Genomic DNA, 25365 nt, shown 5'->3' with positions numbered 1-25365 from the left:
ACACACACTATGAGTCCAGAAATAGACCCATACGTATGTAATACTTAATTTATGACAGCATTGACCTGACAAATCAATGAAAAAAGGATGAAAAGATCATCTTTCAAATAAAGTGTGGTGGGACATTCAGGTGTCCATAGGGGAAAAATGAAATGTCCTCACCTCACACCATAAAAATCAATTCCAGGTAGATTAAAAACCCAAATGTAAAGGCAAACAAAAAAAATTTATGAACTAAAAGAAAAAAATATGAACTTAGGGGTAGGGAAAGTTTTCTTAAACATGATTTAAAAAAAACAAAACACTAAGTTTCCTGGGAAACAGAAAAGCAGGAATTAGCACATAGAACACTTTTTTATGTTTTAAATATTTGAAATTAGTTATGTGAAATTCCTTTTAATTACTTCTATCTTTCACTCTCCTTATTATTTATCTAATTTAGTCTACAATGTGAAATCTTTGAGCCTGTTTGTAGTTGTAAATAGTGAAATAACAAGTTTATTTCTAATTTTGAATAGTGGCATTGGGTAACAGCAAGTAATTGATCATTTTCATTACAGAGACCTTGCTTTAGGAAAGATTGTATTTTAAGATGAATTTTAATCAATAAAAAAGCATATTTATTGTTTAAAAGTAGACAATCCACGTAGAAAGAGGATCATATAGCTCATCCAGCATAGTGGAAAATGAACCTTGTGGTTATTATTTTTATAGATAATATGTACTTTTTTTAATATTTATTTATTTGGTTGCACAGGTCTTAGTTGCAGCAGGTGGGCTCCTTAGTTGCAGCACATGGACTCCATAGTTGTGGCAGGCAGCCTACTTAGTTACGGCTCCAGGGCTCCTTAGTTGCAGCTCATCAGCTCCTTAGTTGCAGCATGTGGGCTTCTTAGATGCGACAGGTAGACTCCTTAGTTGCAACTCATGGGCTCCTTAGTTGTGTCTTGCCGCCTCCTTAGTTGCTGCACACAGGCTCCTTAGTTGTGGCATGCAAGCTCTTAGTTGCAGCATGCATGTGGGATCTAGTTCTCTGACCAGGGATCGAACCCAGGCCCCCTGCATTTGGGAGTGTGGAGTCTTATCCACTGCGCCACCAGGGAAGTCCCTAGACAATATGTGCTTTTAAAAGCTTTTTTTTTTTTTTGTAATTTTGTATTGCTGTGTACAGGAAACTGATCATAATAGATAGATAGTCCTGCGCACAAAGAGATGCAAAGACCTGAAGAAGAGCGTCCTGGGGGGTTGGAGGTGGATCTGCAATCCTAAGATCATTCAGCGCTCAGATCAGCACTGATGGGGGAGGGAAAAATCCATACGCTGAAAACTCCCCCATTGCTGCATCAGAGTGAAACGTGTAAGACCAAATGGCTGACTCGACTTGAAGAGGTGATTTCAATGAAAGAAGCTGAGATAATTTCACACTACGTTTTTCTTCTAGTTTCTTCAGGTCCATCTTAAATCTGACTATTTATAGAGTCCTCATTTTTGGAAATGCATCACAGATGAAATGACTGTTTTAATTGATAATAATAGCTTATATGTACAGTGCTTCGCACTTTTTAAAGTGCTTTCGCACAATTTCCTTTCTTTAATTCTATCAAGCACCTATTAAAAGTAGACAGAGCAATATGTTTTTCCCCAGTTTGTTCAAAATCATGCTACTAAATGATGAGTGATTTAAAGTGGCCTAGTTTTACCCGTTGATGGAGTCATCTAAGACATTGTTTTTCAGAGTTATGGGCTGTGAAATCATTTTAATAGCCAGTAACCAATACTTTAAAAAATAGTATGAATTAGAACATAAAATTCAGAGTACACCAAATTCTGTAAGGGTAAATATTTTATAAAATTTTGTTCCAGTTATGTTTCTGTTACATTTCAGTTTTGTGTGCATGCATAGTCCTAATGAAACAATATACTTCTTACCGTTAATCACATAAAAAGGTTTGAAAAACTGATCTAGAAAAGCAAGAATTTCTCACTCACTACTTGGTTTCTGATAACTGAAATCCTATTAAAATTTCTTTATTAGGTTAAGTCTGTTCTACACAGAGTAGTTCTGGGAGACGTTAATAATTGATCCAGGAAAAAATGATTTTTTGATCAAAAAAAGTTTGAAAACTACATACTATAAACCACCTTTGAATATTTACATGGAGCAGCAGCGGCATATCAGATGATCACAGATAATTTGGGCACAGAATTTTTTTCATAGCAGTTTGTAATCCATCTGTTTGGGGAAAGTTCAAAATAGGCACCGTACTCAACTAAAATATAACTTCCCAGGACAGGCATCACTATATGTGTCCCTTATTCAGACAATGGACTCATATACCTGCAACGCAGAAGTAATAAGGGGCTAAGAGGATATGGTAGCAGAAAGCACTGGAGTAGCTCAGCAGTGTGGACTTTCCTAGTTTAGATTTCGTATTTCGTATTTGTTACTGTTTCCCCTTGCTCATGAGAGCTTCTGATCTGTAGGTAGAAGCTCTGGTAGAATCAGGAGAAGTTCTGCTGCTTCTTACTGATACATTTTAGAGTGACTGTAAGGGGAAAACATGCCTTTTCCAGCATTGTTGGTCATTGAAAACTCTCAACACTTGCAGAAGGAGGATTTCTAGAACGCCTCCACTAAGCAGAGATCTCTCACATCCTTCTTGCTTTGCACCCAGCCTCCAGGTTCTCTGTAAAAAACAGCTACACCCATTTTATTCATCTGGTTTGGTGGATCCAAAGAGGGTAACAGAGTTGTGCCACTGGTACTGAATTTCCCACCACTAATGAAATGGCAGAATGGCTTCTCAAAGTTCAATTTAGGGACAATGAATGTCATTTGACATTTCTTGCATACCCAAGTATATGGATTAAGATTAGTTCCTCTGGAGCAATTGTTATCAAACTTTTTTTTTTTTTAATCTCAGGACCTCATTACAATTGTAAACATTGAGGCCCCAAAAAGCTTTTATTTATATGGTTTTTTTATATCAATAATGTATTAGAAATTAAAGCTGAAATGTTTAAAAATATTGATTAATTTATTTTAAACTAACAATTAAAAATCACTATGTTTATGAAAAAAAAAAAAAGAACTGTATTTTTCCAAAACAAAAAACGATTAATGAGAAGAGTGGCATTGTTTCATGATTTTGCAAATCTCTAGGGTCCGGCTTAATAGAAGCAACTGGGTCCTCATATTTAATCTGTTATAATCACATGCCATATAGCCTCTAGAAAATTCCACTATACACTAATGAGAGAATGAGAGTGAAAAGAAAATAATGTCTTAGTATTATTATGGAAATAGTTTGGTACCCCGGGACCCACAAGCTGAGATACAAATGAAAGAGCAAAGGATCCATACACAGATTTGACCTCAGCACAGCAAGTCCCCAGAGATGGCTGGTGATCACACTTGACCTAAGAATCACCAATTGTAATCAAACCATGATTTAACATAGGAGCTATTCGTAGTGAAATAGTTTTCCCTCAAGAAAGAATTCCACAGCAAAATGAAATCATGGTTTGCACATTGCAGATACTGAAAACAATTCAGGATTTATAGCCCACTAAGCCTATTTATCTATTGCTTGCTTATATGTACCAGTTCTTTCAGCTACCATAAAATAATAATTATATTTGAATAAGTCAATAAATATGCATTATTAAATCTGAATTTTATGGCATAGAATTTGGTTACTTTCCATGTTTTAAAAAGCACAAAATACATGAGTATTCATATGTATATTGTTCTATAACATTTTCCAAAAGACTCTTGGAGAGCATCTCAAGAGGATTTTTTCTCTGGCAGGGGGGAAAAAAGAATAGCCCTCAATGAGATAAGCAGAACACATCAGAGAATCTGTTTTCTTTTGAATTGTGTTTAAATGGGCTGTGACACGTAATAGAAATTCTGGAAACATCCAAAGGAAAGTACATCTCCTCAGGTTTTTCCTAAATCTGGATAGAGTTGGCAGCAGAGACTAGAATGAAATCTTGCTAGTTTAAGAAGCCCATTAGGAGAACCAAATGGTGCTGAGCCTTTGCCTTGCCCAAATGCAGACATCCTTTCTTGTGATGAGCTGAATTGCACCTCCTGCCCCCCACCACTGATTCATGCCTTGAAGGCCTAACCCCTCAGTACCTCCAGGTGTGACTGTACTTGGAGATAGGATCTTTAAAGAGGTGATTAAGTTAAAATGAGGCTGTTAGGGTGGGTCCTTACACAATCTGACTGGTGCCCTTATAAGAAGAGGACCTTAGGACACAGAGGAAAGACCACGTAAGGACACAGTGAGAAGGCGGTCTTCTGCAAGTCAAGGAGAGAGACCTCAGAGGAAACCAAATCTGCTAACACTTTTATCTTGGACTTTTAACCTCCAGAATTGTGAAAAAATAAGTTTCTATTGTTAAAGCCACCCCATCAGTGGTCTTTTGTTATGGATGCCCTAGCAAACTAATACACTTCTTATACCAAGGCCCTGTAATGACCATGGACCACAGGGCTCTCCTGTGAGATTTTAGTTTATCTTCTATTTTTTCATCTTTGTCAAAAATCAGATTTATTTTTAAAAATAATTAACATATTTACTTGTTTCAAGAACCAATAAAATATACAACCACATACAGTGAAAGCTTTTCTCTCACCCCTAACCTCCATCTGTCCCATACTATCTGTTATTAATGTATTTTTGCAAAGCCTTTCCATTATAATATGTAAGACATCTAGAAAAGTACACAAGATCAAACATGGCATAACTCAACGATTTATCCGACAGCACTTACTCATGAAACCATCACACAAATGGAAACACAAAATGGAATATTACCGGCAGCCTGGAAGTCCCCCTCAGGTTTCTTCTGAACCACTACTGCTGCCTCCTTCCTTAAAGTATCTGCTATTCTGACTTCTAATACCATAAATTTGGTTTGCAAGTTTCTTTACTTTATAGAAGTGAAATCCTGCCTGAATTTTCTGCCTGTATTGCTTTTGCTCACTGTTAAATTTGTCAGATTCATTCATGTCATGGTACATAGCCATAGTTGATTTCATTGTCATAATGTTCCATGGTATAAATATGCCACAGTTTAAACCGTTGATGGGTACTAGGGTTGTTTCCAATTTTGAGGTGGTCAGATAATGCCATGAACATTCTTGTTCATATCTACAGATGCACACGAGCATGTTCTTTCTTGGATTTATTCTATCTAAAAGTAGAATTGCTGGATCAAAGACTGTGTAAATCCTCAGCTTCAGTAGATGATACAAAAGCCTTTTTTAAAGCGATTTTATCAATTTACATGTCTGCACGAGTGACTTAAAGTTTGCTGTTCCACATACCATCACAGGGTAATGTCAATTTTTAAAAACATTTTTAGCAATTCTGGTAGTTGTGTGATGGCATCTAATCGAGGTTTGTTGTTGTTGTTGTTGTTGGCTGTGTTGGGTCTTTGTTGCTGCGCACGGGCTTTCTCTCATTGCGGTGAGCGGGGGCTACTCTTCGTTGCAGTGCGCGGGCTTCTCATTGCAGTGGCTTCTCTTTGTTGTTGAGCATGGGCTCTAGGTGCACGGGCTTCAGTAGTTGTGACAGGTGAGCTCAATAGTTGTGGCTCACAGGCTCTAGAGCGCAGGCTCAGTAGTTGTGGTGCACCAGCTTAGTGGCTCCGCAGCATGTGGGGTCTTCCTGGACCAGGGATCGAACCCGTGTCCCCTGCATTGGTAGGCAGATTCTCAACCACTGCGCCACCAGGGAAGCCCCTCTAATCAAGGTTTTAATGTTCATTTCCCTGATGCTAATGAGATTGAGCAACTTTTCATAGGTTTATGGGTCTTTTGGATTTCCAAAAGTGATACAGTCTCTTTCTCATTTTTCCAATGAATTGTTTATCTTTCTTCTCTATTAATCTGTAGGAATTGTTTGTGTATATTAGGTATGCACCCTTTTTCAGTTATGTGTGTTGCAAATTTCTTCTCTCACTTTGTGGCTTTCTTTTTACTCTTTTCATGGTATCTTTTAATAGCATCTTGTAATTCTTGATTTTAATAGAGCCCTATATTTTTTATTGTACTTAGTGTCTGTCTTAGTCTGTTCAGGTTGCTTTAACAGAATACCATAGACTGGGTGGTTTATAACAGTAGAAATTTATTTTTCACAGTTCTGGAGACTTTGAAGTCCTAGATCAAGTTGCTGACAGATTCAGTGTCTGGTGAGGATCTACTGCCTGATTCATAGACAGCAGTCTTTTTGCTATATCTTCACAGGGCAGAAAAGGCAAGGGAGTTCCAAAGGGGTATCTTTTATAAGAGTATTAATCCCACTCATGAGGGCTCCACCCTCGGGACCTAATCATCTCCAAAGGCTCCACCTCCTAATACCATCACATTGGAGATTAGAAGTTCAATATATGTATTTGGGGGGAACACAAACAATCTAGAAATGTGTAGGTCTGTTTCTGAGCTCTCTTTTTTTATACTGTTCCATCATTCTAATTATTTTCTTTTCATAGAACATTATTTCTAATTACTTTAGCTTTGTCAAGTCTTGATATCCAGTGGAATTAGTCATCCCACTGCATCCTTCTTCTTCAAGTGTGTCTGCAGATTTACATACCAGTGTAGACATGTAATGGTTTAAAAAAACAAAAACCAAAAAAACTTCTTTTTCCTTCTCTATGGAAAAATGATTTGTGGTTAACTCTCTAACTCTAGTCTCTTGGAAATCTGAGAAAGGTAGGATGTCAGCTGGGCTTCTGGACACATTCTATATGCTAAAAAAAAATGGCCCTGATGGGTACGCTGCACCTGGTTTGGGAGGACTGTGAGTGAAATAGTTTGGAGACTTCCCTGAGTCTGCAGCATTCTTGTAATTGCACACCCCCTGCTCAGACCCATGAGAGCTGTGCCTGTGGGTCTGTGATAAGAGATATTCGCTCCTGTGCATCATGCGGCTTCTAAGCCAGAGTGACACCAACACCCATCCAATATTGCTTGTGTTATCGTACTTGAATTGACTACTTAGAGACCGGAGAGTAGCCCCTATACCCTATGAAGACACCACTCCTTATACTGTCCCCTACTAGTAAGTCCTATTTATACTTAATCCTGATTTGAGTCTCTCTGAATAAGCTGATGCCAAGAAAGTCATTGGCATTTTTCACAGAAATAGACAAAATAACCCTAAAACGCATATGGAAGCACAGAAGACCCCAAATAGCCAAAGCAATCCTGAGAAAGATGATGGTCAAGGAAAGAGAGAAGTGAGACGGTCAAAGAAATTCGATGTTCCTAGGTCATTGTCCAAAATTGCAATGATTATTATGTGTACAGTTTCAGGTAACTGAGAAGTTAAGCTTTGGCAATTCTGGAATTATCAGTAGAGTTGTTTTACTAAAATCAAAGTTTAAAATGCCATAAACATTGGGTTGTGTACATATTAAACAAATAAAATTGATATATAAAGAGATAAAAAGAAGAAATATTAATAAATGCTATGATCTTAAGCAAAGTTTCTTCACCTTTCTGGTCTTAGTTTCCTTATCTGTATAATGAGTGGTTTGAGTTAGATTATCTGGAAGTTCATTCCTATGTCTGAAATGTGTTGTTTTCATTATTTAGTATAACTAATTGATTATAATAATCCAAAAAAATGGATATCTATGTAAATATTAGGCAGCAAGTATTGCTTAATTTTGGAAATACAAATTACTTTCTCTGGAGATGCTATTTTCGTTTTATTTATGTATTTTTTTAAAGATTGGAGAGGAGGAGTGGTATCAGAATCACCGTGGTCTGAAATCAGAGACTTCAAATATCTCACACCTATTCACAGATCTTTAGGTCATCAAGCACCATCAAGGTCTCCAGATGATTATGATCCATTCATCTCCTGTTGATTGAAAATAACTAAGAGGAGAATGGGTACATTGACTTCGTAGTAGGCCCTTCTTTCTTCATGGGAGTGGAATTCCTTTTATAGGTTGATTGACAAACCTAGGGCCAAAAATCTTACTAGACTATTACAGATATAAAATATTACATAATTTCATTAAAATATTATCATACAAACTCCAAATGTTGTGAACTAAATTATACTACCATAACTAAAGCTCAGTTGTCTACAGGAGTCAGGCATATATTGTAAATAAAGAGAGAGGGTGAAATTGCTATTTTTGTCTGTTGGCCAGATTAACTCTGAAGCCATCAGTTTGTCTCCTGTTCCCTAAAGTCTTGTGCATATGAATCACCTGGGACTATTGCCAAATGCAGGGGATTTTGCAGTAGGTTTGGGTGGAGCCTGCAAATCTGCATTTCTAACAAGGTCCCAGACAATGCTATCATATCATGTCGAAATTCCACACTGAACATAACTCTGTACAAAAACACTAGTTTTTATTAAACTGGATTCTGAAAACTCAGGTAGAAATCAAGTGTTTAAAGACCTGTCATTCTCTTTGGCCATTGGGCTTTTATTTCCCCATGCCACATCAGCTTAATAATGATATAATGACAGGGTTTTTTCTTTTTTTTCTGGTACGCGTGCCCACGCGCAGGCTCAGCGGCCATGGCTCACGGGCCCAGCCACTCCGAGGCATGTGGGATCTTCCCGGACCGGGGCACGAACCCGCGTCCCCTGCATCGGCAGGCAGACTGTCAACCACTGCGCCACCAGGGATAATGATATAACAAATTGCATTTCTCCAGTTACCTCTGAATTAAAGATCTTGGAATCTTAAGCCACAATCGGATTCCCTTCAGCTATTTCAGAGTTCCCAATGCTTGGCTCAAGCGGGACGGCAAACATATGCTTTCCACCTGCCTTGTGGCATTTGCCAGTGCCCTTTGCTCTTGTTCCAGCTGCTGCTTGAATGTCTCTTGGACTTTCCTAAGACAGTTGTGGGGTGTCCAACGCTCAGGCCACAGCGTCCAGCCCAGGCACTTACCATCACTCCAACTGAGGCAGGTCACCTGTATCAGTTTTTATTGCATCCTTCTTAGCAGTAACTTGCACCATCTGAGTGTCATCTCATTCTATTCAAAATTCCTTTTTTGCCCCAAGCCTGGTCCACTATTTAGGGCCAAGCTTTAGCCCTTCAGCTCTCTTCTTCCTTTAGACTCAGAAGGCTGCTGACCACTTCATGCAAATACCGGCTTAACAAGCCACCCCTTGGCCCACCATTCCCACAAGCCCAGCAGAACCATTGGGATCATGAAGTGATTATAGTTTAGGCTCTTAATTGAGATCCTTTTGGACACTATACTTCCTGCATGTACAAGAAAAATAATAACCAGTGTTTATTGAGGGCTGGGGGAAGCAGATGAATTACCTGCTAGACTGCACAAGTCAGCATCTAGAACTGATGAATGAGTAGGACAAGCCAGGGTTATACAAAGGAGCTTTATGCCACCACTGGCACACTACAGGCAGGATCTAAAGCAGCAAGTGGCAAAGAAACGTGATGCATAGCAATGATTAACCACTAAGGTGGGCCTGGCTCCCAGTACTGATGTTATTAAAGCTGTATTCGATTAAAATAGGTATCTAAACTTGGACTGCCAGAAATTAGCCTGCCAAATATAAGAATATTCCAGATGGACAAGGAAAAAGAAGATTGTATAGTAGTGATGATAATATGCAGCAATGCTTGACCAGCATCAACTGGAATATTATTTCCTACTCCAAGAATGTTAAAACCAGGATGTGCCCAGCATGCTGGGATCAGAAGAGAGTGGGCAGTGATGGGTTAGACTCTCCCCGCCCTGGGATGCTCAGGGGCACTATCTCTGCCAAAGATGCCATATCCAAGTACCTTAGGATCTTTCTTTCTTATTTTTGAAGCCCTAGAAATAAACCTTTCCATTCTTTCTTATAGATCATGGTTATAAGTAGCAACCTTCATGCAGGTAATTCTTTAGTGCAACAAAAACATAGTTGGTGATGTTAACTAAAGACACAAATTATATGCAAGGAGGTAACTGCACATAGATTATAGAAGTCCACTGTATCCCCCTTTTGTAAAAAGCCTTCTGAATCAAGTATCTTTCGATTCTATACACTTCGGTCTCCTTCTCAGACCTAACTTATTTACATCAGATACCTCCTACTTGGCTCCTTGAAAGGTTATATTTCCTGTCTAGCAATGATTTATATTCCCTGTACTGCACTTCTCTTTCCAGCTAACCTCAACATTTTGTCTCTCTTTTATCCCCAGAATACGGAAATGAAAAATCCATTTCTTGATCTCTCTTCTGCTTCCTTCTAAATAGTTGTACTTCTTTTAGATCTATTTTACTTTCTAGACCAAGAATATTTGATATTTCCTGGAGAAGTCACAGTGAGTGGTACCTTTTGTTTACCCATTTGAAACGAGCTGGTGTGGTCATTGAACAAATACACAAAGCATCAATGCACAAGATGATGAAAAGAGCCTCATAGAGAAGGGAGTTCTCCATCCCACGCTGCTGGTTTACATTTTAAACATTGGAGTCTGTGAACTGTACCATTGTCTACCGTCTCAGAGGGTCTTTGTGTCCAGGAATGGCATTATGAGTAATGCGTTCTACAGTCTTCCAGAAAAAAGACATTAAATAAAGGGGAGGCTATTTCTATCAGGTAATATTAAAACATTTACTTTCACATGCATTTGCTTTAACCAGCTTGAACAAGTTAGTTATTCCCAATAGATTATTCTCATTGGTAATTCCATAATAAAAGATTCTAGATATCGTGCTTTTCAGTCCCTGGCATTATAAATTTTATTTTAGAAGCTCAGTAATCGGATACTCATTATCTAATTATAATTAAGTAATATGATTCCCTTAAGAATGCTTATAACTATTTAAATTAATATGGACTTAATTAAAAGAATTAAATTAGGAGATTAAAATTATTCAAAAGGGGTAAACTTTGTTCTTAAAAAACTGTAGAATGGAATGCTAAGAAAGAAAAAATAGAGGAAGGCAACAGAAAATTGGTAAAAAGAAACAGAAACAAAAGAGACAGATCCCTGATGTGCCAGTGTGGAGGAATATTGTATTAATTTAATTATTTAATTATGGAAAAATAAATAAGACATGAATAGCCTGGTAAGCCATATGCTCCTTGAAGATTGGAGTTAGGACTCGTTAATTTTTGCATTCCCACCAGACCAATGGCGGGAACCTGGTGGACTCTCAATTAATATTTGTTGAATGAATAAGGAAGCAAATTCTCCCTGAAAGTTTTAAGTAACTTCATGAGTCCTTTTTCAAGTCACTTTGTAGATACAGTGTTTAAAGAAATTTATATTTGGATCTAATTAGAATGTGTGCACTTGAGTGAGAATGTTCGTTTACGAGCTCTGGTCGTTAAGTTTGAAGCTGATGAAACTGTACAGGAGGTAACTCTTCTCAGAGGAAGAGTTGGAGACTGTTTGGTTCCCTTTCTGTCTATAGCAGGGCATCCTTCACTACCTGGGAGAAAAGGCATGAGCCTACAGCACGCTTTATACATGCTAGCCTACTTTATACACATGAGCCTAGCCTACTTTATACACATGAGCCTAGCCTATTTTATACACATGAGCCTAGCCTATTTTATACACATGAGCCTAGCCTACTTTATACACATGAGCCTAGCCTATTTTATACACATGAGCCTAGCCTACTTTATACACATGAGCCTAGCCTATTTTATACACATGAGCCTAGCCTACTTTATACACATGAGCCTAGCCTATTTTATACACATGAGCCTAGCCTACTTTATACACATGAGCCTAGCCTATTTTATACACATGAGCCTAGCCTACTTTATACACATGAGCCTAGCCTATTTTATACACATGAGCCTAGCCTACTTTATACACATGAGCCTAGCCTATTTTATACACATGAGCCTAGCCTATTTTATACACATGAGCCTAGCCTATTTTATACACATGAGCCTAGCCTACTTTATACACATGAGCCTAGCCTACTTTATACACATGAGCCTAGCCTATTTTATACACATGAGCCTAGCCTACTTTATACACATGAGCCTAGCCTATTTTATACACATGAGCCTAGCCTACTTTATACACATGAGCCTAGCCTATTTTATACACATGAGCCTAGCCTACTTTATACACATGAGCCTAGCCTATTTTATACACATGAGCCTAGCCTATTTTATACACATGAGCCTAGCCTATTTTATACACATGAGCCTAGCCTACTTTATACACATGAGCCTAGCCTATTTTATACACATGAGCCTAGCCTACTTTATACACATGAGCCTAGCCTATTTTATACACATGAGCCTAGCCTACTTTATACACATGTTGAACTTGTGTACCAATCATACTAAATATTAAAAAGAAACTAATTATGAGCCCTTTGATGGACAGCATTGTAAAGGGAGGTGATAATGGTGATTTTGTTAATAGTTTACATATCATATGAAACTGCCATTTTTATGTGAAACAGTTGAATATTGGCAATTTCATATGGTATAAACTAATATTTATTGAATGCTTACTTTGTGCTAGGCACAGTGCTAAGTACTTTACAGTCAGTTAACTCATTTAACTTTCACCCAGAAAGATTTTTAACAGATGAGGAAGTTGAGACAGACAAGCTGCCCATTGTGGAAGGAAGACCTAGAAATTGAGTGCAGTTTGACACCAGCCCCCAAACAGAATCCCAACCTGCCCAGGAAAAAGATGACTATTGTAAATGATATAATCAAAAACCTTGCCTTCTGATCACTTAATTACAGCAACAAAAATGTGACAGTAAAATATACCGTGTTTAATTCACAATGCAAATTGTCTGCTTCTAGAAAGGTGAAATTTACTTATAGTACAGAGATGATTGCCACTTCATTATCAAGGTCAAGTCTTGTGGCTACAAAAATGAGTAAGAGAGAATCTTTATTCAAGAAAATAAGGTCACACTGGCTAAGGAGGAGGATAAGGAATTATAAAACTTACTGTATCATTAGAATTATATTTTTGTTGGCCACATGCTCCAAAACAAAAGTGAGAAAAATAAGACAAAAGTGAGAATACATAGTAGCAATGTACTATGGAGACAAAGAGATAAATATTTGAAAGCAGGCAAGTCCCAGAAAACTCCTAATCTATGTCAGCTGTAAGTACATTGTCGCTAGGGATGGCTGGCTGTGGGAACCCAGATGAAGAACAAGAATTCATTTTGGAGACCTCAGGGGAGGCTTTACAGAAGAAACAACTGGACAAGAATGAGTGGAATATCAATAGGCGGGAAGAAGAGGAAGGACATCTCAGAAAACGGGACAGCCTGTACAAACAGAGGAAAGCGTGAAAGTCAACAGCAACATTGAATAATAAATGGTTCAGATGTCCAGGAAGCAGGGAGTGGATATTACATTATATTCTATATGCCTGGACCCCTGGAGCACATGGAATGTTGGAATGGTAACTTAGGGTCATATTGCGAAAGGGCCAGGATTGGGAATTTCATCTTTGTCCTAGAAAGCGATAATGAGCCACAATGCTTTTCCCTCTTGAGCTGTAACTTTTATAGAGTGAAGTGTACAAATATTAAATATACAGCTCAATCATTTCATATGTTGGTGTACTCATAAAATAATTAAACAGATCAAGATTTATTCAGTAGAACATGGTTGGCTTCTTAGCCCCCTCCTCAACAATCTCCACAAGGGTAACTCCTATTCTGAATTCTATTCTCCTAGGGTATTTTTGCCTGTTCTTGACCATCATATAAATGGAATTGTTCAGCATGTACCCTTTTATGTTTGATTTTTCCCATCAGTGACTTTTTTTTTAATATTGACAAGGTTTTTGTGTGGAGCTATGGTTCATTTTATTTCATCACTGTGCCTTATTCCATTATGTGAGTATATCACAATTTATTTCTTTCCTCTGTTGATGGACATCTGGGTCGAGTAGCTTCTTATTTTTTTCCCATGGAAGGAATACTAATTTAGTGGGCTTTATTACAGAAGCCCAGGAGTTGTTCTATATTAATTGATCAAGACACATTATCTTTGTATGGTGGGAACAAGTACACACAAGGGCGAACATAGCATCTATAATTAAGATGTTAAGTACACACCAGTGCTCTCTACTTTTCTATCTCAATCTCATCTGAAAGCTCTGTAAATGATTTGCCATTTAAGCTGTATTTGAGAAGCCACAGAATGCCAAAAACCATGCTTCACAGACTAGTACAATGCAGAGTGTTTTTTCTCAGGATACTGATACATGTGCTAGGGAAAAAGTCCATTTTCCAGGATTCTGGGTTAAGCAAAGTTAAATAGGTTTTACTCAATGTAGGGAATGTCATGGCCTTTATTTTACTAATTGGTATTTTGCATCTCCAAGAGTGAAATATAGAACATATACAGCATTTCCCATACTTGAGAGACCAGATATCTTTTTTCTTTCCAGAAAAACCATAATCATCTCCCAGAATTAATGTTTCCAAAACTCAACATGGAAAATTGTATACAACTGTATAGACTTAACTGTGAACTATGTCACCTCCTCCCAATATTCATATGTTAATGCCCTAACCCCCAACGTGGCTGTTGTTGGAGATAAGGTCTTTAAGGAGGTAATGAAGGTTAACTGGGGTCATAATGGTGGAGCCCTAGTCCAATAGGATGAGTGTCCTTGTGAGAAGAGGAAGAGACACCAGAGCTAGCTCACTGTCTCTGTGTGTAACAAAAGAAAGGCCATGTGGGGACATAGTGAGTAGATGGCTGTCTGCAAGCCAAGGAGAGAGGCCTCACCAGACAACCCTTCTGGCACTGTGATCTTAGACTTCCAGCCTCCAGGACTGTGAGAAAATAAATAAATGTTTAGGCTACCCAATCTGTGATGCCTTGTTATGGCAGTTAAGCAGACTGATGTAACCTCTAAGTAAGGTTAAAATCAGTCATCAAAATCATGTACACTCCAAGGAAATAAAATGGCTGATCCTCCACAGATTTGTTTTCATCACTTTTCCATTTTCAGATTATTTGCAAACTGGATACTCTCCCTATCAGAAGAATGTGGCGATTTCCCCTCCTGGATCCTCTTAGAGCAAAATAAATCCACACGAACAAGACACTCATATGCTTTATTCTCTCTATAAAACTGCCACTAAGTTGAGTTTTGCACTGTTCAAGACTTGCATAGCCCTACAAGTTCAGGCCACTCACTCTTTTCTTTGACAGCATTTGCTATCGCTCAATTAACAGTGAAGGATTTTTATTGCCTTTCTTCTGTGGGGAGGATTTATATGCCTCTTAATTTGTGTAAGTTGGACTACATTGTAAATGATTTACCCTCTAAATTCCAAAGTAAACTTGCCAAAGAGATGACCTTGTTTATTAAAATCTAATTAACTGAAGTTTTAGAATGTCCCTGAGTGGGTTACTGAATTTCTGTCTTTCTCCAAACCTAATAAACATCAAAGCCCCAGCTGGCTAGAGTTAACCATGAAACTCCAAACCTCACTGTGAAATTATCTAGTTAGTTCTTCTTTCAGTCCTTTTCTCCGGGAGTGCAGGTCCAAGAATCTTTTCCCAAAATATGTCGGCTGTCACATTTTAGAAAGGCCAGGTGTTCCTCACTTGATTAGTTTTGATTTGAAGAAAGAGATCAGGTGCTCTTTATTCCCTGGATTAGAAACAAAAGGAAGCTGTACTTGTTATTTGTATTCCCCAGCAATGGTCAGAATGTGCTAATTATATGCCACTTCAGGTCACCCTGTGGACAGGGTTATATGCCATCTATACACTACTTGTATACATAGGACATTCATGAGTTTTGCTTCCAAAAGCTTGTAAAATAATGTCGGCAAATTGATTACAGACATATGTGATAAAACATAATTGATTCAGCTCCCAGTGTATAAACAAAATCTCCTGATGCTGCAGATTCCTCCAGCTTCTATCCTATTGCTTCTTCCATTTCTCATTTCTCATTCCAACTTCAAAATAACAGTTTAGGGTTGGTCTCTACCCTCTTGTTTCCCATTTGATTATCAGTCATTGAAAATTTTCTTTATTACTCTACAGGAAGTCTTTGAGGTAGGTCCACCAATGATCTCCATATTAATATATCCAATGGGCACTCTAATTTTTTAGATACTAGACATCTTTGCAATGTTTAATATAGTTGACTACTTTTTTTTCTCCCTGAAGCTCCCTTCAGGCTTATATTACACATAATTATTTTGGCTTTCTCCCTTCCAAATTTCAGATCACTTATTTTCCGTTTCCTTGGGTCATCTGTCTTCCTTCATGCTTGAGACTGATAGCAATCTTAAGCCTCTTTCTATGGCTGCCTTCTGCCTCGCATTAATCTCAGTTACCAAGAGATAATTTGAAACTTTATTTTTATTTGGACCATCTCATCCTAAAGAGTAAGTGCTTTTTCTTATTTTAGCTGAGGCCTTTTTCACCTGTTTACATCCCACAGCATCTTCAAGATATTGATAACTTAAAAACAAATATCTATCCTCATAAGGGCCCCACAGAGTTCAGAAACGGGTAAAGGAAACCACTTCCACCTTCAAGTCTTTTCTGTGCACTAGGGGAGAAAAATGAGCTGCTGAGATGAAGTGGGAATGACAAAATATGTCAAGGATGATGTGATGATTGTAAAGAAAAGAGTGTGGTAATCATCAATATAAGAATCATTTCTATGGATTTGTGTTACTTGGAGGGGGCTTTAGAAATGGCGATAGAGGGAAAGAGCAATGCTCCTTAGTTAAAAGAAGAATGCTTGTATCATTGAAAAAAAGTACCTTTTAGGACGGTCAGATCCACAAAATAAAAATTCAAGGTGTATTAAATTTTCTTCTGAGGCCAAATTCATCAGAACCAGTGTTCTTGTGAGTAATCTATTTAAGAAAAAATTTAGGGGGTGGAGAGTCTGATTATTCTCTTTCATGATGTGAAAACCTGTGAGGACAGTGAAGTAATACTTTACACAGAGAATAAATCAGATGAAAATCTGATGTTAATATTTATGTTAAATCCTAATGTTATTAGGATTTTTTTTATGTTCAGGGAAAGGATCATAAATTAGGTGACTTCTGTTGTCTTGGAGTTTTTAGCACTGGCTCCAAGGCTGTGAATTTGACTAAGGGGTCAAGTACCCCCACATTCTAAAGCCAAGTGCAGCTCTGGCTCAGTTACCTACATTGGTTGACGTAAGAGAAGCCTAAAAATTCCTGGAGAAGTTTAAGAGACCAATGGGAAAGATTTATTTGTGGAGTTGTTAGCATATTCTATCTACCTCTAACCATCCCACCATTATGGGAGAGGGACGGGAGAACTTCACGAGAATGAATCAGAGAGCTTGACCCATGACTGCTGGAGCTAGAGAGGACAGGACCAATTCACAGCAGCCTGGAGTCTCCCTGACTAGCTTCAAAGTGAAGGGACTCCAGCATGTAGTCAACGCCCGCCTTTCGGAGTTCAGTGAGACAAGAATGCATCATGTGCCCTGTGGGCCAAATGTAGAACCTGTGGGATGAGGCCAGTCACAAGCTACCTAGAGAGGAAGGGCCATCGAGCTAGGAGCGAGACTGAAGAGCAGCCATGACAAAGCAGAGGGGAGTCAGAAGTGATGAGATTTGTTTGCATTTGTCTGTTGGTTAGAAATAAAGCTTTAGGAACACTGAGAGAACCCAGAACATTCACCTTAATTTTAAAAGATATACAGGGCCAGTATAAGCAAAGATTTTCCCATTGACTACTTTTGAGATGCCAGGAGTTGGCCATTAATTGCTGGTGATGAAAATACATGGAAATGTCAAGGAGGCCACACATCAAGTACTCTGTCCTTGCCAATCATATAATATATGAGGCACAGTTTTCAAAAACACAAGGAACCCTTGTTTAGGGAAAATATGGGTGTAAATAGTTCAATTCAGTGAAACAATTTTCCTATATGATAAAAAAAAATAGATTTTCGTATCATTTATAGGAAAACAATTGAAATTATTTAAGCAGAATTTGAGAAATGTAAACATGCATTTTCTCTTCTTAAATTCTAGAGTGGTAGAGATTGGTCTGTTTTTCCTAGTTCAGCCACTAATTAGTTGAATACCTTAGACCAGGCATAGTTTTATTCCAAATCTGTTATCTCACCTGAAAAGTAAGGGTGAAAACTAATCTCCCAAACCATATGTTGGATACTGTATTAATATTTTCTGGAGAAACTACATAGAACCACAAAGTCCTATCTTCAAAGGGCTACCAATGACCCTATGCCATTGAGAAACAGACCAAATATTTATGTTTTAAGCCACACATTTAAGTTTGCCAAGTTTATTCAAATGCTTACTATTTGTTTTCTGTAATAACAAAGTAAACAAACGTAAGTAGAATCAAAGAACTACAGGGGAGGAAAAAATATATATTTTCCTACCTATCATAGGCTCTTCAGTTGGGGTCCTCTAAATTAGCAAGAGAAAAACAAACAGAATATGTTTGTTAATATGTACCTATGGTAGTACCTATGGAAGTACCCAGTGATGAATAACCCAAAGGGATGGTTAGAACTTGGGCTCATATACCATCTTTAGCCAAAAGACAAGGGGTTTGGGACTTCTGTGTGAGGGAGGCAAGTTATGAGAAAGTGACCAGGAGAAGCATGGTAAAGAAGAGTTGTTTAGTAAGATTTCTTATGCAGGTTTCCTTTACAAAACGAAAACTTGTGCCCTGTTTTTAGAACTTTTCTGTGTCTGCTGACCTCAATGGCCTTTAGCTCAAAATACTCTATATGCCAAAGAGGCGTACTTTGAAGTTCCACATTCTGATACCCTTCAGAACCAAAATATATAGCTTATCTATGTAAAGAAACAATGGCCCAGATAAATTCATTAACTTACCTTTACATAGATGCAGAGTTGAAATAGGACTCCTGTCTTGAAGATCGAATTCTTTTTATTATATTAATTATATATGAAACTTCTAATTGAATATAATTTTCTAAAGAAAAAATAAAACCTCAATTACAGAAAAGAAATAATGAAACTGTTTAAAGAGCATTCAAGGAACTCCAATTATAAGGAAGGTCTCTTTCTCATTTCTCACCATTGATAGTAAGCACATACTGATTACTATTTTAGGATTGTGCCTAGATGGCTTCTATTTTTATTCATGTATTCAATCATGAAACATATGGAATGAGCCACTTTTAGGTGCTTACTAGTATTCAGTTTATAAAGTTGCATGAGACAACATATCTGGCCTCAGGGAACTTGCATTCCAGAAGGAAAATCAAGGATTGCGTAGAATCCTGAAATGTTTACAAAGGCTTTCTAAGAGATTCTAAACTGAACAGATAATTGCTGTGCATTTACAAAAGGCCTAAGCTATTCCCACTGAAAAGGAGTAATTGAATCTGTAATTACTTCCATTTCTTAGGGGACATACTCAGGGATTCTAAAGATCTAATTGTGACGGTTGTTTTCTTAATTACTCTAATTGTTTTGTAGAAAACAGTACTGTACATCCATTGAGGAAAGCTCAGTAGTCAATGGTGACTGAGGACGCCAAGAGAAGTATTTTTAAAGTTCTGCTTTATTGTGTATTAGACAGCTGTGTTGTTTATTTCAACTTGTCATGATCCAGCCATGCTTAGATAGCCCCCATGTGCTCTATGAACAAAGGCATTGACTTCTGATCATGATTTTCGTAAATGAACATAGAGGAACTGGTCAACCTGCTCCATGGTGAGTGATGGTAGGGCTGCCTTTTTAAGAACATGTAATCATCTCCATGTAGTTGTTTCAGTGGTGCTAGCAATATTCCTCCCTCTCCCCAATCCAACCTCCACCATTCATAGAGATACGGTTTCTAAGAGCAGTCTTTTGTCTCATTAAGGCATTGCTTTTCTTAAACATGGATGGAATGGTTTGTCACATTTTTCTCTGAAAGTGGCTTTTACTAGGGGCAAGGACAGAGAAAGAATGAGAGTATTAATTTCCTGTTAAAGGAAAGGCCGAGGAGTGCATCCCCAGGCAGAGAAGATACAGAAAGATGAGTTGAGGACCAAAAAAATAAAAAATAAATTAAAAAAGCAAATAAAAATTCTCACTTACTTGAAAACAAATGTTTTAGCTAAAACTATCCTTGACTTGAGTCTATATGTTTCCTGCCTTTCTTATGTATATTAGGTATGAACTAGTAAAGAATTATGTAGTATTTGGTATTATACCTTGAAGACACATCTCATTCCTTGGTGGAGTCTGTCTCACTTTGCATAATGGATATGTTTCTGAACGGTTATTTGGGAATCAAAATTTGTCAGGTTCAATTGTATATCCTTATTTCCTTGTACCTCCGAAGTTATAGGGAGCAAATGAGATCATCCAAGGGAAAGCACTGAGTATTTTTAAACTCTATACGACTGTAAGTTATTTATGTGTTTTTTATTTAAGAGATGGAAAGAATAAGAACAATGCAAAGTCCTTTAATAAAAATAATACTACTGAATCTGACATCTTTAGTGCAAGTTAACAGGAGAATAGTAACTATCCAGAAAAACTCAGGAAAATTCTTACAGGTTTTTACCTTTTGACCTACTTTTTTGTATTGTATGTATTTAAGGTGTACAACTTGATGATTTGATGTATGTATACATTGTGAAATAATCAAGCTCATTAACACATCTATTATCTCACATAGTTACCTTTTTCTACTGAAGTATAATTGTCTTAGAATATTATATTTAACATAGTGATTCAATATTTTTATACGTTACAGAATGATTACCACAATATGTCTAGTTGCCATCTGTCGCCATACAAAGTTATTAAATATTTACCATAGGGAAATTTACCATAGGGAAATATTTACCACATTCCCTATGCTGTACATCATATCCCCTGACTCATTTATTTTGTAACTGGAAGTTCGTACCTCTTATTCTCCCTCCCCTATTTCACTCATCCCCGCAACCCATCCCCTCTGGCAACCACCAGTTTGTTTTATGTATGTATGACTCTGTTTCTGTTTTATTATATTTGTTTGAGAGTTTTATTTTATAGATTCCGTATATAAGTGAAATCATACAATATTTGTCTTTTTCTGTTTGACTTATTCCACTTAGCATAATACCCTCCAGGTGTCCATACATGTTTCGCAAATGGCAAGATTTCATTCTTTTTTATGGCTGAGTAATATTCCATTATTTATATATATGTATATATCACATCTTCTTTATCTATTCTTCTGTTGTTGGACACAAGTTGCTTCCATATGTTGGCTATTATAAATAATGCTGCAGTGAATATAGGGGTGCTTATATCTTTTTGAATTAGTGTTTTTGTTTTCTTCAGAAAAATACCCAGAAGTGGAATTGCTGGATCATATGATAGTTCTATTTTTAATTTTTAACATTATTTGCATACTGTTTTCCATAGTGGTGGTACCAATTTACATTCCAGCCAGCAGTGTAGGAGGGTTCCTTTAAGGCCTGTGTTTCCTTATTGATTACCTGTCTGGTTGATCTGTCCATTGATGTAAATGGGGTGTTAAAGTCCCCTACTATTGTGTTACTGTCAATTTCTCCCCTTATGTTTATTAATATCAGCTTTATGTATTTAGGTGGTCCTATGCTGGGTGAATATATATTTACAATTATTATATCCTCTTCTTGGACTGTTCCCTTTATCATCATGCAATGTCCTTATTGATTACCTCTCCTTCAAATATGAATGTTAGGCTTGCCAGGTAGAGTGTTCTTGGTTGTAGGTTTTTTCCTTTCATCACTTGAAATATATTGTGCCACTCCTTCTGGACTGCAGAGTTACTGCTGAGAAGTCAGCTGAGAGTCTTATGGGAGTTCCCTTATAGGTAACTAGTTGATTTTCTCTTTTTGCTTTTAAGACTCTCTTTATCTTTAATTTTGCCATTTATTATTAAATTATTATAATGTATTTTGATGTGGACTCCTTTGGGTTCATCTTCTTTGGGGCTCTCTGTGCTTCCTGGACCTGGATGCCTATTTCCTTTCCCAGGTTAGGAAACTTTTCAGCTATTATTTATCCAAATAAGTTCCCTCCCTTTCTCTCTCTCGTCTCCTTCTGGGATCCCTATAATGCCAATTTTCGTACACTTGATGTTGTCTCAGTGGTCTTTTAAATTACTCTCATTTTTTAAATTTCTTTTTTCTGTTCAGCTTGGGTGATTTTCACTACTCCATCTTCCAGTTTACTGATCTGTTCCTCTGTATCATCTAATCTACTGTTGATTCCATCTAGTGTATTTTTAATTTTAGTTATTGTATTTGTCACCTCTTTGCTTCTTCATGTTTTCTGACTCTTAGTTAAACTTCTCACTGTGCTCATCCATTCTTCTCCCAAGTTCATTTGGCATCTTTGTAATCATTACCTTGAACTCTTTATCGAGTACGTGGCTCATCTCCACTTCATTTAGTTCTTCTGGGATTTTGTCTTGTTTGTTTGTTTAGAACATATTCCTCTGTCTCCTCATTTTGCCTAATTCTCTGTGTTTATTTCTGTGTATAAGATAGGTCAGTTACATTTCCCTATCTTGGAGAAGTGGCCTTCTATAGGAGACATCCTGTGGGTCCCAGCAGCAAACTCCCCTTTGGTCACCATAGCTATATGCTCTATGGATGCCCTCTGTGTGAGCTGCATGGGACCTTCCGTTGTGGAGGAGCTGACTATTGTGGGCATGCTGGCATGCAGAGCTGGCCCTCAGCCCAGCTGGCTGCCAGGTCCTGCTTTGTGTGGTGCCTTCTTGCCTGCTGGTGGTTAGGGCTGAGTCCCAGGGCAGTTGGCTGTGCAGTCCAGGGGCTCCCAGGGCCAGCACCAGCCCACTAATGGGCAAGGCTGAGTCCCGGGTGGCTGTGTGAAGGGCCTGGGGGGACCCCAGACTGGTGTTGGCTTTTTGGTAGAGAGGTCCATGTCCAGGGCAGCTGGCTGCTGGGTCTGGGAGGACCTGGCGCTGGTGCCAGCCCACTGGTGGGAAGGTAAGCCCCAGCACTAATAGGCTAGAGGGAAGACTCCAAAATGGCTCTTGCGAGCACTAATGTCCTCGTGGCAGAGCAAGCTCTCCAAAATGGCTGCTGCCAGCCTCTGTGTCCCCAGAAGGAGTCCCAATTGCTCCTTACCTTTCTAAAAGGCTCTCCAAAATCAGCAAGTAGGTCTGACCTAGGCTTCTTTCAAAATACTCCCTCTACTCTGGATTGAGAGGGTATGAGATTTTACATGTATCCTTTAATAGCAGAGTCTCTATTTCCCACAACCCTCCAGCTCTCTTGTACACAAGCCACACTGACTTTCAGAGCCAGATGTTCTGGGAGCTCATCTTCCCAGTGCAGGACCCCCAGCTTGGGGAGCCCAATGTGGGGCCTGGACTCCTTGCTCCTTGGGGAGAACCTCTGCAATTGTGATTTTCTCCCATTTGCGGGTTGTCTACCCAGGAGCGTGGTCTTGACTATACACCGTTTCCACTCCTTCTACCTGTCTTGTGGTTCCTTCTTTGCATCTTTACTTGTGGAAAATTTTTTCTACTCGTCTTCAGGTTGTTCTCATAGATAGTTTCTCTGTAAATAGTTGTAAGTTTGGTGTGCCTGAGGGAGGAGGTGAGTTCAGGATCTTCCTATCTGTCATCTCGGCTACACCCATCTGGCCTACTCTTTCTAAGTACTTGCTATGGAAAAAGTACAGTCTAGTTTCTTCCAAAGTAGCATAATGTCTGGGGATGGCCATTAGGAGACAGAAAGGATCCAGAGGAAAGATACAAAAATTTATAGGAAATTTGAACATATTGTTTGAACCAAAATTACACAAAATATCCCAAAAAGTTTAGAAATGGTCCTCGAGATGAAAATTTGATGCTATAAAGTATTGGCATTTCCAGGGGATTACAGCGGCAAATGGTGACAATTGAATAGAATTTTACTTTTAGGCATGTCCTGGTAAACCATAGATATTTGGTTTTTGCTGAATGAGATACAGTTTCTATTATAAAGGTAGTTTGGGAATTTGCCATTGATCCTTATTCCCATCCCCAGACCCCGGCACCTACTAATCTACTCTCTATCTTTACATATTTGCCTTCTCTGGACATTTCATATAAATGGAGTTATGGCATATGTGGTCTTCTGCGTCTGACCTCTTTCATTTAGCATCACGTTTCTGAGGTTTATTCGTGTTGTGTTGTGTTGTGCGTGTCCACATTTTATTTCCTTACTGATGAACAACGTTCTATAGTGTGGATACACTACATTTTGATTGTCCTTTTACTAGTTGATGGACATTTGGGTTGTTTCCACTTTGGGGCTGTTGTGAATAAAGCTTCTGTAAACATCTACCTAGAAGTCTTTGTGTGGACGTACACTTTCTCTTGGGTAGATATCCAGGAATGGCATTTTGGGTCATAGGTCATATGGTAAATCTATGTTTAACTTTTTAGAAACTACCAAACGACTTTCAAAAGTGATTGCTCCACCTTGCAGTCCCATGAGCGACGTATGACGATCCCAGTTTCTCCACATCCTCGCCAACACTTGTTATCTGTCTTTTCTATTATTCTGATAAGAGTAAGGTGGCGTCTCAGTAGATTTTTAATTGCATGTCTCTCATGACTAATAACATTAAGCATCTTCTCATGTGTTTATTCCCCATTTCTGTGTCTCTTTGACATCTTCTGTAGCTAAATCTTTGACTTCCTGTATTCTTCCAGAAATTTCTACCTTGGCGATTCTGTGATGGAAATACATGAATGTTCACTGACTGTAATTCTATTTGTTTGTTTGTTTTAAGTAAACAAGTACTTCTAAAACTTCACAAAGCAGAAGAAATTCTTCTCTGCTAGAATTATAGAACGTACTCATAGTGTGGTAACTTTTATAACATCTGGTAGAAAAGCAAGCTTATAATTGCAGACACTTGGACTGTTTATTTTCCTCTAAGGATTTGTTTTTTTACTGAGCTAAGGGCAAGACCAGCGTGCCTTTTGCTTTCTCAGCAGGATAAGAAAAGAAGGCAAGGGAAGAGCAGCAGAGTAAGACAGAGTTCCTCAGAACAATAGTACTGACGCAAAATAACTGTAATGCCAGGTTAGAGAAGCAAACTCTGTAGAATCAAGTTTTCCTTTAATAACAACACTGATAGAAAGATTATGCAAGAGTCTGAGTTCAGGGCCTACTTGAAATGGATGATAGAATTTTTCTAATGTACCAGCTTAGCAATAGATGTAATTAGATTATGCTAACATGATAGTTACTGAATATCTCCCTAAATTAGATTGACCTCGATCATTAAAGATCATAACTTTCAATGAAGGCTTGTTTTGCTTGCTAAATAATTTTCACACAGGTGCTAAAATAGAAGTCTTATAGGTATTTGAAGGGTGTCTC

The sequence above is a fragment of the Delphinapterus leucas genome, chromosome 9, assembly GCF_059928025.1.
Source record: "Delphinapterus leucas isolate spDelLeu-1000000601 "Yukka" chromosome 9, BTC_Dleu_Yukka2, whole genome shotgun sequence".
Taxonomy (NCBI): domain Eukaryota; kingdom Metazoa; phylum Chordata; class Mammalia; order Artiodactyla; family Monodontidae; genus Delphinapterus; species Delphinapterus leucas.
Note: the sequence above shows the minus strand (reverse complement) of the source record.